This window comes from Macaca fascicularis, chromosome 7 (assembly GCF_037993035.2).
Source record: "Macaca fascicularis isolate 582-1 chromosome 7, T2T-MFA8v1.1".
In the NCBI taxonomy this organism is placed as follows: Eukaryota; Metazoa; Chordata; class Mammalia; order Primates; family Cercopithecidae; genus Macaca; species Macaca fascicularis.
The window spans coordinates 127,931,769-127,950,450 of NC_088381.1; the positions used below are offsets into that span (position 1 = coordinate 127,931,769).

At 37.1% G+C, this 18,682-nt stretch overlaps 1 protein-coding gene and 1 long non-coding RNA gene across 18 annotated transcripts in view; one reads left to right on the forward strand and one right to left on the reverse strand.

Moving 5' to 3' along the window:
- Positions 1–1,215: 1,215 nt before the first annotated feature.
- LOC135971990 (uncharacterized) lies at positions 1,216–13,580 on the reverse strand. The gene is made up of 3 exons (XR_010588503.2): positions 13,444–13,580; positions 3,627–3,801; positions 1,216–1,892 (listed from the first exon to the last, which is right to left on the reverse strand). It is a non-coding gene; the product is annotated as an uncharacterized lncRNA (long non-coding RNA).
- A 367-nt stretch (positions 13,581–13,947) lies between these two features.
- Positions 13,948–18,682, forward strand: part of PCNX4 (pecanex 4) — a 43,656-nt gene continuing 38,921 nt past the window's right edge. For all 17 annotated transcript variants that reach the window (XR_012415836.1, XR_012415835.1, XR_012415838.1 and 14 more), the window contains exon 1: positions 13,948–14,160. The gene's annotated coding sequence lies outside the window, so the exon portion shown is untranslated. The remainder of the gene's footprint in view (positions 14,161–18,682) is intronic.

Here is an 18,682-nt window from a genome sequence, read left to right on the forward strand (position 1 = left end):
ATGCAGAAAACAAAAACTGGACCCCTTCCTTACACCTTATACAAAAATTAACTCAAGATGGATTAAAGACTTAAACATAGGACCTAAAACCATAAAAACCCTACAAGAAAACCTAGGCAGTACCATTCAGGGCATAGGCATGGGCAAAGACTTCATGACTTAAAAACCAAAAGCAATGGCAACAAAAGCCAAAATTGACTAATGGGATCTAATTAAATTAAAGAGTTTCTGCACAGCAAGAGAAACTATCATCAGTGTAAACAGGGAACCTACAGAATGGGAGAAAATTTTTGCAATCTACTCATCTGACAAAGGGCTAATATCCACAATCTACAAGGAACTTACAAAAATTTACAAGAAAAAAAAACCCCATCAGAAAGTGGGTGAAGGATATGAACAGACACTTCTCAAAAGAAGACATTTATGCAGCCAACAAACATATGAAAAAAAGTTCATCATCACTGGTCATTAGAGAAATGCAAATCAAAACCACAATGAGATACCATCTCATGCCAGTTAGAATGGTGATCATTAAAAAGTCAGGAAACAACAGATGCTCGAGAGGATGTGGAGAAATAAGAATGCTTTTACACTTTTGGTGGGAGAGTAAATTAGTTAAACCATTGTGGAAGACAGTGTGGCAATTCTTCAAGGATCTAGAACCAGAAATACCATTTGACCCAGCAATCCCATTACTGGGTATATTCCCAAAGGATTATAAATCATTCTGTTATAAAGACATGTGCACATGTATGTTTACTGCAGCACTGTTCACAATAGCAAAGACTTGGAACCAACCCAAATGTCCATCACTGACAGACTTGATAAAGAAAATGTGGCACATGTATACCATGGAATACTATGCAGTCTTAAAAAAGGATGAGTTCATGTCCTTTGCAGAGACATGGATGAAACTGGAAACCATCCTTCTCAGCAAACTTACACAGGAACAGAAAACCAAACACCATATTTTCTCACTCATAAGTTGGCACTGAATAATAAGAACACATGGACACAGGGAGGGAAGCATCACACACTGGGGCCTGTTGTGGGGTGGTGGGCAAGGGATAGCATTAGGAGAAATATCTAATGTAGATGATGGATTGACGGGTGCAGCAAACCACCATGGCACATGTATACCTATGTAACAAACCTGCACCAGAACTAAAGTATAATAAAGAATATAACAATAATAATACCTTCACAGCAAAAAAATAAATAAAAGCATATGTATTTTTTAACATCTGTGATGGGGGATGTGGCCTGCCTTCCCACTAAGACTCTCACAGTGGCAAATTCCAGAAAGGACAGGGATTCAAATGCTGCACAGCTAAAAAGAGACAAACATGTAGTACATTAAATGATTTTAAATGGACAGAAACATTAATTTGTAATGTATCCAGAAGTTTTTAAAAAGTTGTTTCACTATGAAGTGGGGAAACATTGGTATAATAGACTATGGGAATTGTTCTTCTTTTCTGCCTAATGTTCCCACCCCCCTTTCTTCAGAATCCTTTGGGAAATATCTCCTCTATGCATTAGTGCTGGGGCTGCTAATCATAGGAGCATGAACACAGAACCTGAAATTGAGATATGGACATCGGTAGAGAGTTATTTGGTTTATTTCCTCCATTGCGATTGCTTAACTGGGAGATTTGAGTTTGTCTGGCAGCCATTTGTCTGCCACTAGGAGAGACTCTAGAAGAATAAAGCAATGCAAACAAAGAGTTGGAGAGACAGTCTTGACAGCAGTATTTGAGTTTCCAGATGCACTCTTGCCTTAAGATGCACTCTTGCACTTTCCAATTACATGAACCAATAAATCCTTTTTGGAGGAGTTGAATTTCGGTCACTTGCAACCAAGTAGTCTGACTTTATGCAATGCATAAGATCTAGGAGATAATAAGGGCAGTATCATTTTTTTGAGTCCCACAGTTGCAAATATTTGAAGAAATATAGTTCAAGATAAGAGTGGGATAGGAAAGATATTTGAACAACAATTCATAATGTAGATTATTTTTAAAAGCTAAGACAATGCAACCTCTCTTAGAATCAAAGGAACAATGCTTTGAGAAGACAGCTGTGAAGTTAACAATTCCTTGAGAATATAAAAAACATCAAAAGCATGAGTAAAAGACATAGCTGTAAACTATACCACAGGAAATTCATGTTTAAGAATTTCCTTTACCACTAAAGAACTTATCCATGTAACAAAACTACCTTTACCCCCAAAACTATTGAAATAAATTTTTTAAATTAAAAAATATAGGAATTTCCTAATAGAGAAGAAATAATTGAATGTTTCATTATTTTTTAAAAGATTAGAATCTAGCCTGCTTAATACAAAGTGTAAATAATACTGTAATAAAAATCAAAGGATCCATTCTAGACAGATCTCTCACTACATATCCATATAATCTTAATTTATCTGAACCTGTGGTGTCTTACCTCTAAAGCAAGTGTGGTGGTTAATACTGTCAACTTAATTGGATTGAAGGATGCAAAGTATTGTTCTTGGGTGTTTCCAGGAGGGTGTTGCCAAAGGAGATTAACATTTGAATCAGTGGACTGGGAGAGGTAGACTCACCCTCAATCTGGATGGCCACCATCTAATAAGCTGCCAGTGTGGCTAGACTGGTGGAGTCTTCCTGCCTTTGTCTCTCTCCTGTGCTGGATGCTTCCTGCCCTCAAACATTGGACTCCAAGTTCTTCAGCTTTTGGACTCTTAGACTTACACCTTTGGCCACAGACTGAAGACTGCACTGTCGGCTTCCCTACTTTTGAGGTTTTGGGACTTGGACTGGCTTCCTTGCCCCTCAGCTTGCAGATGGCCTATTGTGGGATTTCACCTTGTGATCTTGTGAGTCAATACTCCTTAATAAACTCTGCTTTATATATACATCTATCCTATTAGTCCTGGCCCTCTAGAGAACTCTAATATAGCAAGCATCTCTTTCACCTCTAAAATTGTGACAACATTCAAAGTTCATTTTAGTCTAACAATACATTTTCTACTACCACCTATAGTCATGAGCTTAGACAAAAAAAGGCAGGAGAAATACTTGCGCAAAACATTTCAAATCACGCATTTCAGTTTAACACAGAATATAATTTGGTGATATTTATCTTCGGAATTCTTTTTGAAACTGCTTTATGCATTTCTTTTTTTTTTCATTGTACTATTATTATACTCTTACTCTATAAATTGTCCCCTTTTCAACTTCTGATACATATATAGAAATCCATCCACAGCTTCTGAACTACTTTAAAAATTTTTTATTATTATAGCAAAATACACTAAACATAAAATCTACCATTTTAACCTTTATTTTTCAAATTGTTGTAAAATACACATAAAATTTACCATCTTAACTATTTTTAAGTGCACAGTTTAGTGGCATTTAGTACATTCACATTGATATGCAACCATCACTATTACCCATCTCCAGGCCTCTTTTTATCTTGCAAAACTGAGATTCTGTACCCATCAAACAATAACTCCCCATCCTTCCTCCCCCAAGTCCCTGGAAACCACCATTTTAATTTCCGTCTTTATGTATTTGACTACTCTAGATACATCATATAAGTGTAATCATACAATATTTGTACAATAATTTTGTGAATACCTTATTTCACTTAGAATAATGTTGTCAAGGTTCATCCAGGGCTGAGCACAGTGGCTCATGCCTATAACACCAGGCCTTTGGAAAGCTGTGGTGGGAGGACTGCTTGAGCCCAGGAGGTTGAGGCTGCAGTGAGCATCCCACCATTGCACTCCAGCCTGGACAACAGAGCAAGACCCTGTCTCAAAAAAAAAAAAACAAAAAAAAAAAACATGTTTATCATCGATGTTGCAACACGTGTCAGAACTTCCTTCCTTATTAAGGCTAAATAATATTCCATTGTATGTATATACATTTTGCATATCCATTCACCTGTTAATGAATACTTGGTTTACTTCTGCCTCTTGGCTATTGTGAATAATGCTGCTATGAACATGGGTATATGAGTATCTATTAGAGTTCCTGCTTTTAATTCTTTTGGATATCTTAGAAGTGGAACTGCTGGATCATACGGTAATTTTATGTTTAAGTTTTTGAGAAGCCATCATATTGTTTTCCACAGCAGCTACACCACTTTACATTCTCATCAGCAATGCATAAAGGTTGTATGCCATTCGGGACTTTTATACATTAAAATATTTTATTAACCATTGTTAAATAGTACATGATATTTCAAAAACACAATGAGATGATCATCTGGAACACCTCCATGCAAATACAACTATCATTTTGTAAAATTCCAAGTTTTGTCATTTGTATATTTTCATAGAATTTTAATAGTTTATAAAATTTTGATTTTCTTCATATTATGTATCTAAGCATTTTCCATGGCATTACAAAGCCATTATCATTATCATCCTAATGTTTATGTTATAGTCAACCAAGGGGAAATACTATAATTTTCTTAATCATTGAACTATAGAACATTCAAGTTGCTTCCAATTTTCTAATATTGGAAACATGCAATACATATGTACATAAATCTTTACTTCTTTTGAATCCTTTGCACAGAAAAGTATTAGTTAAAAGTATGCACATTTTTAGAGTTGCTGATAAATATGAATACATTCATTTTCAAAGTGATCATATAGATGTGTATTACTTCAGCACTCTCACCAGTGGGGCCCATAACAAGAGGTACTGGTACTCTTTCATCACTAGTCCTCTAACAAATTGTCTATCACCTAGTAAACACACAATAAATGTTCACTAATTGAGTTCATGAGTGAATAAATGAGAATGCCATGTTACTGAATCCTCACTATCACTGAATCTTATTTTGTTTTCTAGTTTAAGACAGCTGGTACATTTTAGCTATTTTAAAACTATTTAAAATAATTAAAAACTTGGTCTTTGAATCAGAAGTCCATAAGAAATGAATCTCCTTGCCAGAATAAAGGTCTTTCTTGGTATTTAAACATTTTTCTATACATTGCCAAGTGTAATGTAATTTCATTCCATTATAATTTTTCTTTCTAAGCATAAAAGCATTATTATGGGAGCACTTTTCTAACTTGCCAGGTTTTGCCATATCAGGTAACTGTAACCTCTATTTAGCATTTGGCATAAGAAAATGAAATTGTATCAACCATACACAACTCATCATAACTGAAATGCAATTGGCTCTAAATTTTTCTTATTTTGTTCGTTTCTTTTTATTGTGAATTTCCTACCCATTAAACTGAAAGCTCTTTGAAGTTAAATCTTTCTTTTTCATCTCTATCTGCCAAGTTGATTAGCACAAAATTTGGCACATAGTAGGCATCAATAAATATTTCAGGCATATTTATTATGCTCTATGGCTGATTTTTGTTTGATCTAATTGAGAATAATTTTCAAGAATCATGATAAAAATAAATTATATATGCATTAAATACATATTACAAGGATTTCTTTATGTTAAGGTAGTAGAATAAAATTAGGAGATAAAAAGGAAGCCTTAAACTATCCTGGTAGTCAATGTAGTATTCAATTCTTTACAGACTGTAAATTATAATGGTAATGGTACTAGAATTATCAAATTTTTCCCAAAGCAATCTTCAAGGCTAATCAACATAGACAATCACTCTTTTCATTTCTATAGCAATAAGAAAATTTTAAGAAATATCTTTTGATTGGAGTTGTCTTGAAAATTGCTTAGTTGGAGGCCTTATTTTAAAATGCAACAAGCCTGAAATATTAAATGTAATTTGCCATGCAGCCTAGAGAAAGAATGAAGCATTTGGTACATTTTTCCTAATTGTTTCTGATTGCTGCCTGGGTAGCTCCAGCACTTCATGTTCAAAATCACCTTTGAGGGCTTCGACATCTTTGACTACTACTTTTAATCAAAAAGAGGCAAAGTATAAAATAATTTGACTATTACATGGCAGAAATCCTCATAATAACTGGCTTTAACATTTTTACTTAACTGACCTTAAAGAAAGAGCCCTCAGAAGGTAAACTGTTGGTACTTAATGAATACTGATTAAGGTGACACATTACCTGATGCTAATATTCACAGAAATCACTGTCCCAAGAAAAGCGGTCAATACTGAAGTAAAGAGAGTTAGTTTTCTAATGATAGTCATGTTTTGTTTAGGTCTGCTTAGCATAAAGCTCACTCTTATGTTTAAGTATGTTATTTTAAAAATTTATGCACTTCTAAAAATGTATTTGCATAAAAAATAAAATTGTATAGACTATCTTTATTTCCACCAATAGCATGATAAAACTAACAGAAAAATAATATAGAAGTAGAAATATACAGTTATACGAAAATTTAGAGACAGACCGATCCTTAATATCACTGAGGAGAAAAGGAAACCTAGAGACTGACTTGCCCAAAAGAAAATTATCAAGTTTCTTGCAGAGCTCAAATGGTAATTCAGATCTCATTATTTCTTGTTAAATATGCTTTCCATCACCTTATGAACATCATTATCTTTTTCTTTCACACTAAGAACACTGTTTTCTTAATCAGTTATTGAGTTCATGCTTTGACGAGGAATGAGGAAAATAACTGGTCTAGTAAATGGAGATCATGCAAAGAGGACAACATATTTCAGAGTGTTCTTAAGTAGGCATCAGTGGATGGGGTATTTGGATATAATCAAAAGGAGGGGAAATGGGCTTCAGGCCTTCCTTGTTCTTAAAGATTGTTTACTGACTCATAAAGCAAATACTATTCATTCTGTGCATCAGAAGAAAGTGGAATAAAAATTCTAGAAGAGTCCACACTATATTCAGGTTAGTCTTTTAAGATGTACTGTATTTTTAAAGAATTTGTACATGGGGAAAGAAGGCAAACATAAAAAAAGGAAGTCTTTTCATAAGAGTAAATATAACTTTTAGGTTTTCACAGCCCACTCTTATAGCCCAGAGTACATTTGGGAATATGAATGATACAGAAACAAGTTGCCCAGGGATACTGAATTGTGCAATTCAGGGTGTATGCTTCTACACGAATTTGACCACTCAAAATAAAAAAACTGTCATTGAATTTTTGCAGTACATAGTATGGGTAAATTTTTTGGTTTTATTAGCTGTATTAGGCAGGGCGTACATGCTCTTAAAGCTTGCCTCTAAAATTTTATTATTTTCATTATTATGATGTCAGGAGAAAAATTATCAGGGAAAAAGTTCACAGGGAAAATGATCCATAGGCTAGTTTTATATAAAAGTCACAAAAACATCCATTGTTTCTTACTACATGGTTATCTCTACTAGTATATGCATCTCTTTTGTGCATACTGCTCTTTAAATGTGTATGAATTTTCTACCAATTACAAAGTCTTATAGGAGTAAAACTGATATGTAATAAAAACATGAATCAGATATTTGGCTTGGAATTCATAAATAACAGAATTTTTTAAATTCCATGGGATTAATAATTATTCTAATATTTATTTCTATATATTGGTTTTAATTTAAACTAAGAGTCTAAAACACAGCTCTGGTAAAATAAAAATATTTTAAAGTACCAGCATAAATGTTATTAAAATGATTACACTTCAAAACTATACTGTTAAAAAGAAACCACATCTAAAAATTTCCTACAGTAATACTTAGTCATTGCTGATTCAACAAAATAGAGTATATTTTATTTTGCATGTTATATATAACATATACTTCACATTTGTACAAATTTTTATAGATATACATATCTGTATATATACACAAATATATCTCAACACATATGCTAAAATTTATATTTTACAGACATTTGAAAAAATCAAACAAGCTTCAGAATGTATACATAAATTCAGTAAATGTTCTCATTTACTATATAAAATGAACTAATTTTAAAGATTTCAAAAGATGACCTATTAATCTAATACTACAGTGGTCTAGTATCCCACTGTCTGATTATCAAAGCTCAAAATTTACCAATATACCAAATAAATTACAGTAATTTTCAACTGTAATACAACTTTAAAAAATAATATGGCACTTCTCTTCCTATGAAAGCATCAATACTTTAATTTCTTTATTCAGAAAAACAACAATTTTTCCAAATATATTCTGGATAAAGGTACTATTATAAAAACAAAAATCCACTACACCTCTATACTGGTTATACAGTGGCTAAATCACTTAACGGCTTGGTGAGTTTTTTGGAGGGTAGGAGTACTGCAGCCAATTTAATGCTTTTGTTTTTAATTTTTTTATTATTTAAAGATTATAAAATAATATATATTATTTAAAAATGTATTAACAGCACAAAAGAGTATAAGGTAAAATGTGAAAGTTCCCCCTCCAGTCAAATCCCAGTTAATCTCTTGAGGTTAAGGTCTGTTGTTTCTTATATGTCCTTCAGAAATATGCATATATAAAACATGCTCATGCTTACATCCAGTTTAACATAAAATCATACCATGCAAAATCATAATTTTTAATTGTTTTAATTAATGTAAGTTGGACATCTTTGCATAGATGTACATGCCAATATATCTCCTTTTTACATAATCTTTTTACATAATCAGTCCCCTATTGAAGACTGTTTTGTGCTTTTTTGATATTACAAATTTTCTAGTACAAACACCTGTAATAGCAAAAACACTGAACAGTCTTCAATAAGGAATAGGTTCAATACATTTAAATGAAATTCTGTGTCAAGGGAACTGCGTTTTAAATTTTGTTAAACACAGCCAAGCTAAGTTTCAAAAATGTACCTCTAATCTACCATCCCACCAAAACTGGTTTTTGTTATTTTATGCATAAACTGTATTTGCTAAATGTGGTTTCATTTCCCATAAATAATTATTTAATATGAGTAACCTCTAGTTTTTGTGTTTTAAAATATATTAACCTAAAGAGAGCATCACAATGTAAACTGCAGGAAGTAATTGTAACAAATGTGGACTTTTCCACTCAACAGTATAATGAGGCTGGAAAGATTGCAGAGGGGTCAACAGGCTTTCCTCCAACATTAGGCAAATTACACCTAACTTTTCCCCCCTACTCTTATGTAATCATAACTTTCCTACTCAGTAAAAATTCTCTCAGTTAACTTGCACATGGCACTTCCATTTACATATTCATTCAAAAGGAAAGTGAAGATAATATTCACAAAATTCTAAATGGTTAGTACATTTATAAATGGAGAACTTGGCAGGCAAATGCCAGGAAAGGGGCATCTACTTGAGGTTGCTAACTTCAGTTATAGCTTTAGAAATTAATAAGGCATCATATCCTTGGTTACTGTCAGTAAGTTAACTGATGCTCCAATCTAGTGTAAAATGCTGGGAGAAAGACTATGAAATCTGCATCATCAACTATCAATAATGTTTGCAAAAATAAAGGAGAATGATTATACTTAATTCAGATGTGTGTAATTTAATTTTTGTAGAATCAAATTGTTAAGTATGCCTGTGGATGGTGTATGGCAGACACACCAGACAGCAAAACATAAACATATCCTGAGAATGACCCTGTATGGCAGACACACCTCAATGTAGGTTCCGTCTTCCCATCATGGCCAACCCAGAGATTCATCCTTATCTATGAGAACATCTGAGCCCCATCCCATCCTGTGGAACGTGGGCCTTACAGAAGATTGAGGTCCTTTGTTTTGGGTCAAATGAAGGTTGCCAGATGGAGGTTGCTAGGGGGAGGGTGTTAAGTGCAAGCACTATCTAAACTGCATGCTTTCTGCACATGGTGGCACTTCTCCTGTCTAGCCCACTGCCACTGTACTGCTCTGTACATAAGTTCCCTTCAACAAACCCAGTATCTCATTTGCTGGCTCTGGGTCTCTATTTGGCCTCTTGAACCTGGTGCCATCCATACTGAAGTGAATGGGGTCCGGCATGACAGATATTTACAGTTTTGTTACCATTAAAATTTGATCTTTCGGTGAAGTTAAAATTTTTACAAATTGTCATATAATTTAAAAAATTAAAGTCTTGCTTTTTAAATATTCCAATTTACTGATTTCCAGTCCACTAATAATTCTACTGTGTTCTTTCTTAAACACCTGTGTTTTTTTAAACGATTATCCAAAATAAGTTTCCAGTAGTTACAATGTTCCAAAATAATATCCACTGGAACACCTCTAAAATGAAGTCTCATCTGTGAAGTTATTGATGTGGAATAATAGTGAAATTTAACAGTTATATAGGAAAACTAAAAATTCTTTATAATAACCAAAATTTGAAACTATCTTTATCATACACTCCCCATCAGTAATTACTGTAAATTTTTGAGTACTGGAATTTAAAAGACACATATTGTATCTTAGAGTAAAGCTTGAGACCAACCAATGGCAAAGCTATGATTACATTATATATTGTTTATTTGATGGTTCTATTTATGAATGTTTATGGGATATGAAAGTTTCTATATTAAAGGAAATTTCAATATAAAACATTGTAATTAACCATTGGGTACTTCCTGTCTTCAATATTCTCATAACTCATAACTTGCCCAACCCAAATCTCACGAACATGCTGAGACACTCTAAAATTTCTACCCACCACATGCCCTTTCACATGATCTTTGATGCATATCATGATCTATGATACAGTGACTTTCAATAAGCCATATAACAAGTCAGTCTTTTTATTTTATAGTCCTTTTCTTCTTCAGTTTTCTTCTTGTCCCATTAAGATATAAACTTTGGAATTCTTTTCCAATCTTATTACTGCAACTATCTTTTTTTTTAAAAAAAAATTATAGAATATTCTATGTCTTAACTTCTCTCCCAAGGTCAATATGTAATATAGGTCCTATTCTGTATTTCCAACTGGTCATAGGCACCTGCATATCCCATCAATCCCTTACACACAGGTCTCAAAGTAGATTCATTATCTTTCTTCCCAAAGCTATTATTCCTCCTGTGCTTCTTTAAAGACACCCGGAACTGTGGGCCTGATTTTGCCTCCCCTTTAGCCCATACTTAGTGCTGCAGCTCTGATTATTTTCAGAGACTTCTGGCCAGTGGTCTCTGGGAACAGGGCAGAGTGAGGGTTTATGGGGTGGGTTTTGTTTTTGTTTTATTTTTTAGCAAGAGAAGTAACTTGGGTATGAACTGAAAACGGGCATTACCATTACACAATAACATGTATGTCATGATAATGCCTGACTAAACATCTTCTCTGGCTGAAGCAGCAGTTCCAGATTTTTCACAATTTGTTTCATTTTATGTGAATCGCAGGGCAGGAAAAATATATGAACTCTGAAGACATACAGATATGGACTCAACTCCAGATGTCATCACTTATTTTACTTTTCTCAAGCTCAGATTCCTTACATTTGAAATAATAATAAGCTACCTCATGAGGTTAAGATTAAACGAGGTACACAAAGTACTGATTCTATGTATGCTCTAAATGTGTTAAATGAATTAAAGAATAAATGTTCCTCTACCTGGAATATCTCTTCTCCCAGCTAACTCTTTTTTTTTCTTGTTTTTTTTTTTGAGACAAGATCTCACTCTGTTGTCCAGATTGGAGTGCAGTGGGGTGATTTCGGCTCACTGCAACAACCTCTTACCTCAGCCTCAGAGTAGCTGGGACCACAGGCGCACACAACCACATCCAGCTAATTTTTTGTATCTTTTGTAGAGACAGGGTTTCATCATGTTGCCCAGGCTGGCCTCGAACTCCTAGGCTCAAGCGATCCTCCTACCTCAGCCTCCCAAAGTGCTAGGATTGCAGGCATGAGCCACCACACCTGGCCCAGCTGTCTACTCACCCTTTAAAACCGGATTGCAACTATCCTTAATTTCCCCAGAATTATGTGTCCCACTTTGTTTCTGAACTTCAGCGCATACCTGTTTATCACACACACTGTAATTACTGATGTCCTGTTGTTCAAGTTATATCCTTGATGTCCAAGTTACCTTTTGATAAATTCCTTAAGGATCATGTTTTATTTGACTTTCTACAGCAATTAGTGTAGTTCCTGACAAATAGGAACCACTATTCCCTTCACTATTTCAATAAATGCTGAATGAATATTTTATACACAGCTAACCAAAGGGCTTGTACCATATGCTCTACTAATTTTATTCTAAGAAAGTGTGATGTTCAAATATATTTGAAAAACAGCAGATATTTCAACAATAAACATGTTAATTCTGATTGGGTCATACGTAAAGGCCATGAGAAGAACAAGCATAAATACACCCTCTACATAAAGATAATAGCTCATCCTTACTAAGCATTTATGCTGTGCCATTTACTCTGCTAAGCAATTTACAATTATTTGATTTAATCCAATGACATAACTCTCTGTGGGTTAAGTTCTATTGTTTGCCTTATTTTACAAGATATGCGGAAACCGAGCACTAGAGAAATTACATAACCTCAAGATCACACAAGTAGTGAGCAGTGGTGCCAGGGTTTCAACCCAGAGTTCCTGACTCTGGAGCCTCTACTCTTAACCATATGAAACAGACTTCTTAGCGGTAACTGGTGCTTCCAAGATGCTTAATGTGGTACTCTGACCCGCAATAAGTGAGCTTCAATGAGAAAAACTTAGGATGGACCAACAGCACATTTTCCCATATTCTATCAAATCGTGAAGACACCAAACTACGAAAGGGTCTACCTGCAAATTAAGTCCTTGAAGACAAGTATATGTATATCCCGGGTTTTCTTCCACACGCTTTCAACAAACTACACTTTTCCTCTGAACAGAATATCTTAAAAATAAATAAATAAATACAACTTTGGCTTTCTTTTAATATTCACACAGTAATTATTTTTCTATTATGAACTGAAAACCTAAATACTTAAATACAAAGTCATCATTTCCAGGATAGCCAAGAGCCAAGAACTAAAAAAAAAAAAAAAAAAATTAAGGCCTCGTTTATAGTTTTGAGGAATGGGGATCCAAACAACACAGTCCACAAGTCATCTTGGGACTCTGAAGTGTGCAGAACTTGCTACAGTATCTAACCAATCACATGGGGGAGTTGCGGGTACCTTGATACCGACAAGTTAGCTTCAAAGTTCCCTTACACGAGCCTCTAAATCAGCTGAGACCAATTATTGTTAATGCTCTCCGGGGCCGTGTTGAGGACTCCCAATTGGCAATCTGGAACGTTTCCAGAACTTGGTGGGGGGGAGGGGGCTCATATTTCGTGGAGAATGGGGGAGGTGAGCCCTGGATATAGGGATAACTTTTTAACTAGCCTTAATTGGGGTCTTTGCGGCCAGGCTGTAAAGATTCCCGCCACACTAATAAGAATCAGCCACGGCCTTTTAATTGGAACGCCGGAACTCTGCCTTGTTTTACTAATATCTTAATAACACGTTTCTATGATGGACATGTTGGTTCCTTGTATTTTAAGACGCGGCCACAAACTGAAGCGATAGCGATCACGTATATGCAGTCCCCCAATCGTCCAAGCCGAATAGGTTGCATGTAGTATCACTCAAAAAACATTCATTACCGTCGGTGTGTTGAGTGGTGAGGGCCAGTGTGCGAATTCATTAATGGAAGTCGCGGGACCCCGAGCGGTTGGAGCCCTGCCACACCCCTCTGCTTGCGTTAAGACAACCTGACCCAACCTCTGGGGAATTGATGCGCAAAATGGCGGTTGCACTTCTGTTCTCCGACCCCGGCGCACAATCCTGAGGAAGGACGTCACGTCACCAGGGCAACGACGCTCCTGCGTAAAGGCCCGGCCCAGTGGAAAGTTCAGGGCGTCCCCGCTCTCGCCGCTGGTGCTTCTCCTAGGCCCAGTGCCAGACCAGAGCATGAGCGACTCACGTCGTCCCTGGCCAGGCAAATGTTGGCCTAAGCTTGGCGCGAACGAAGCGCGCTATTTCCCTGCTTCCTTTAGGCCAAGCCTGCTGTACGGCAGGGCCCGCCCCCGGAGCGAGCATAGACCGGGGCAGCGAGGCCAGCCGGGCGCCGGCCAGGTCCTGAGCGCGCACGCGCTCTGTTCAGCTCCGGGTGGCGGTCGCCGGAGTTGACGTTAGCCATGGAAACCGAGAGCTGGCCCGGGCGGGGCCACGGTGAGCTTGTTGTTGGGACGCCGCAGCTTTTCTGCCTCCGCATTCGGGCAATAGCCAACCTCCCGGCGGGAGCGCCTAGCCCGGGTTTACCTGCAAAAATGCAGTCCCCGGGATGCCTTCGCGTCTTCGCTTCCCTCGGTTGACTTGAGGTACGTTCGTTGTCCGATGTCCACCTTGGGACTTCTTCGGCGCTTTAATGTCCAAGCCTGTGCGGAGAGCCAAGTTGTTCTTGGAGTATTCATTGCCACAAGAAACACATTTTTCCTTTTTAGTTTCAAAACCTGTAAGTGCAATTATTGCGCTTAATGAACTCAGTCATTAGAGATAGTAATTCAGTGTGATTTTAACTTTACTTTGAAAGTCTACTTTAGTCTGTTGAATTTGTAGCATTTTGTTTCTAAGAGACTCGTACGAAATGGAAAATGGCACACCCGGAGCTGTGTCCCTTAGATAGAACTGTACTCTCACGCCTTATCTCCAGCTAAACCTCTTTTGTCCGAATTGTTCAACTCTTGGGCCCCTGAACGTGAAGCGCTCCTTCCCCCACTGATCTCGATCTCTGTCCCCACAACCTCCTGTCTGTCCAGGACCAGAATTTACTCCAGTGAATCGAAAGTTGTTTTTCATGCCGCTGCATTGGTTATCTGCTTCGTATCCATCATTTTTCACTTACTCATTTTTTACTATTTTTAGGTGTTTGTTTTCTTCATTAAATCATTCCTGCAGTTAGGGCAAAGACTGTCCTTCATGTTATTTGGTATCCACCGCCACTCACGCCAGATCCCCAAACCTTTAGCATAGCATCCAGTTCAGATGTTGCCTTTTTACAAATTTAACTGTTTGGAGCATCTGTTGGCTACTCCTAAATTTCCTACTTAAAGAGCTGCCTTCTAATTATTAACTGCTGTGGAAAATACCAATCGGGGAACCTTTTCTTTTTCCTTTTTAAGAGCTTTATTGAGATGTAATTTACATTCAGTAGAGTTCACCCATTTACAGAATTGTGCAACCCTTACCACAGTCAAGTTTAGAACATTTGCATCACCCCAAAAAGAAACTCTTTACCCTCAGCAGTCACCACCTCCCCCATTAACCTTACCCCACCAGCCATAAGCAATTACTAATCTATTTTCCGTCCCCATAAATTTGCTTATTTTGGACATTTCACAAAGATAGGATAATACAATATGTGGCCTTTTGTAACGGGCTTTCACTTAGTGTGTTTTCAAGGTTCAGCCATGTTGTAGAATGTATGAGTACGTCATTCCTTTTTATAGCCTAATTCCATTGTGTGGATATATCACATTTTATCCATTCATTGATGAACATTTGGGTCGTTTTCATTTTTTTGGCTGTTAGTAATATTTCTTCTATGAATGTTTTGTGTACAGATTTTTGTGTATACATACATGTTTTTATTTCTGTTGGGTGTATACCTGAGAGTAGAATTACTGGGTTATATGGTAACTCTAGCCTTTTGAGGAACTGCCAGACTGTTTTCCAAAGGAGCTGTATCATTTTACATAACCGCCAGATATGTTTGAGGGTTCTGATTTCTCCACAGTCTCATCAATACTTATTATTGTCTGCCATTTTTATTGTAGCCAGTCAAGAGGATTTGAAATGGTACCTAATTATGGTTTCAACTTGTGTTTTTCTAATGAGTAATGATGTTGAGCATCATTTTATATTTTCTGTGCTTATTAACCGCTTGTATATCATCTTTGGTTAAATGTCTATTCAGATCCTTTGCTCATTTTTTAAAGATTGGATTATTTGACTTCTCGTTATTAAATTGTAAGAGTTCTTTATATAGTCCAGTTGTAAGTCATATATGTATATATATATGATTTGCACAAATTTTCTTCCATCCTATAGGTTGTTTTCACTTTCACAGTGGTGAGGACCTTGTTTTTTAAACACTTTCTCACTTGTTACAGGGTACTGGATACCAATCCCCTCATGCTGGCTTAGCTATCAAAAGTTTCCCATTTTTACACTTTGTAGATTCCTCTTGGACCCACTTTTCTCCAAAGAACCCTCTTCCCCCAAGTTATCCTTCCAGTTCTCTAGCTTCAAAATGAAATTCCCTTTCATTTGGCAGTTGTTAGTCCAAACTGCACCATTTTGTAACTCCCCCCACCATTTTGCAGACCTTGGTCAAAGTAACACATTCCACGGGAGTTTGGGCTGTGAGAAACATCCTGCCTAACCACCTGACCACAGTGCACAAGAACATCCTTATCATACCCTGCTAAGCAAAGGCCCGACTGAAGGAACATCCCTATCATACCCTGCAACCGGAAAAAAGGGCCAAACCACCTGATCATAGGAACATCTTATCAATATCCTGCCGGGCAGTGAACCAGACAGCCCAGACCCCTTCTGCCCATACCTGTAAGTCCCCAGCCTGTGAAGGGCGGTAGGCTCTGGCGTTAAGCTGCTCCCCCATCTCTGCAGGTTTTTGCAATATACCTGTGTTGCTGTAGAGCCCCCCCACCCCCATCTCTCTTTAACCCCCACCTTCCCTTTTAAGAAAACCTAACAGCAATAGCATGGTATGATTTAAAAACTCATTCTGCCACTAACTGACGTTGTATCTTGGTTAAGTCACTTAATATCACTAGTTCTCAGATTTTTTTGTAAAATTAATTAATTTCTTTCTGGTAATTCATGTGAGTAGCAGACTTTCACCTGATACTTGATTTTAAAAGAAAAGTTTTTCAACCCAATTGAATTTGTAGTGGGTGTCAAGAAAAATGATGGGACAAGTCTCAATCATTTTGGATTTATTTGCCAAAGTTAAGGACGTGCCCGGGAGACAAGTCTATGCCTTTCTCTGAAGATGATTTTGAGGTGTCCAAATTTAAAGGGGAAAGGGCAGGATATTGAGAAGTACACAATTGTCATATAAGAGGTAGGTAGGGGCAAATAGTCGTTTATGCCTTTGTCTGGCTCAGTGAATCTCCATTTTTTACATAAGATGACATAAAAGGGGCAGAGGAAAAAATGGGGGGAATCTGCATTTTACGTAAGATAACAGACAAAATGGGGTGGGAAACAATCAGATATGCATTTACGTCTGGTGGGCCGGGGTAACTGCCCCTGTAAGCTATCAATTGGCATTGCCATGATGAAATTTTAGCTCACTGGGAATTTCCTTGTGGGCAAAATACAGGGGAAGTGTGTAGCTTTCCATCTTGTAGCCATCCTGTTTAGAAACCAAAGGGGGAGACAGATTTGCATGACCCAGTTCCCAGCTTGACTTCTTCCCTTTGGCTAAATGAGTTTGGGGTCCCAAAATTTAATTTCCTTTCACATTTCCCTTCTTTTTTCTGTAAAATCTTTTGGAAAAAGCATTTTAAAAGGAATACGAGTTCCTGGCCTCAGGTTGGTTTTTCCTCCCTTTTTCAAGCTGCTTTCTTACTGCTAGGATGGTTTATTCCTAGCAGTTCAGGTCCCCAGTCTCTAGGAAGGCTCATTCCTAGGAAGTCATGCCCCATGAAGATTAAAAACAACAGGGAGAGGAAGGAAGTAAAAAAGGAAAGGGAAAAAAAGAAAAAATATGTAGGCCAGATTTATAGCAACAAAAGGAAATCACACCTGGAAGCTGGGTCAGGCTATATTACTGCCTTCTCAATTAGAGCAATTTTCTAGGGAATCATTACCCTAGCCCTTTCAGTTGACATATTTACAGGCACATCCCATAACAACACTGTAAGCAGAAACAGGACACAACACAAATTAATATTACTAATATAAGCAATAAGCTTCTGCCACCAAGTTCCCCAGGATCCAAACCCACCACTCAACCAGTTGATTAACGAGGGTTTTGGATCTAACAGGTATCTGGGTTTTCTGGGTTTTCATATCAGTCATAAGTCAGGTTATGTTCTTCAATTCATCTGGAGTATAAACGCAACATTCCGTTTTTATGATGGCGCAGGTCCTCTCTTGTGCTGCCGTAAGTCTATCTAAAGGCATACAGTTTTGCAGCACAACTTTCCTCATAAGCATGACTTCCTTGTTTAGCGAGGAGATACTCATGCAGCTATCATTCAGGACCTTTTGGGTGTAATTCATTAAAGCCTCTATATGCCATATAACATCTTCAATACCTATCTGTGGTACAAAGATTCAAGCTAAGTGGTCATACCATTGAAATACCAAATGTGTCCAACAAGATTGTAAATGAAAAAGGTTTGCTGGTTTTGGCAGGGTCTGAATTACTTATCCTTGTGCCCAAGCATAACCTAGGGAACATTGTCCTAACCACTCTGGAGGTAACCACGGCCATAAGTTAGTGCCACATAGCCAATATGTCCCATTTGGAGCTAGCCAATAAATACCTGGTCGTTGGCACCCAATGGGTGGCATGCCATTCAATGTCTTGTAATATGATAGTGTGGTCACATCGTTTTCCAGGTATCTACCCCATATCTCTTGTACTGTTTGGACATAGGTCCTTGGTGTGATTTATTTGCTCCCAGCACAAAGCATTTTGGCTGAGTTGGCCAAATGAAGCGGTGAGCCAGATAAATCAATACCAATTTAAAAGGCCTATGTTGGCCGGGCGCAGTGTCTCACACCTGTAATCCCAGCACTTACAGGTGGCTGAGGCGGGCGGATCACGAGGTCAGGAGATCGAGACCATCCTTGCTAACACAGTGA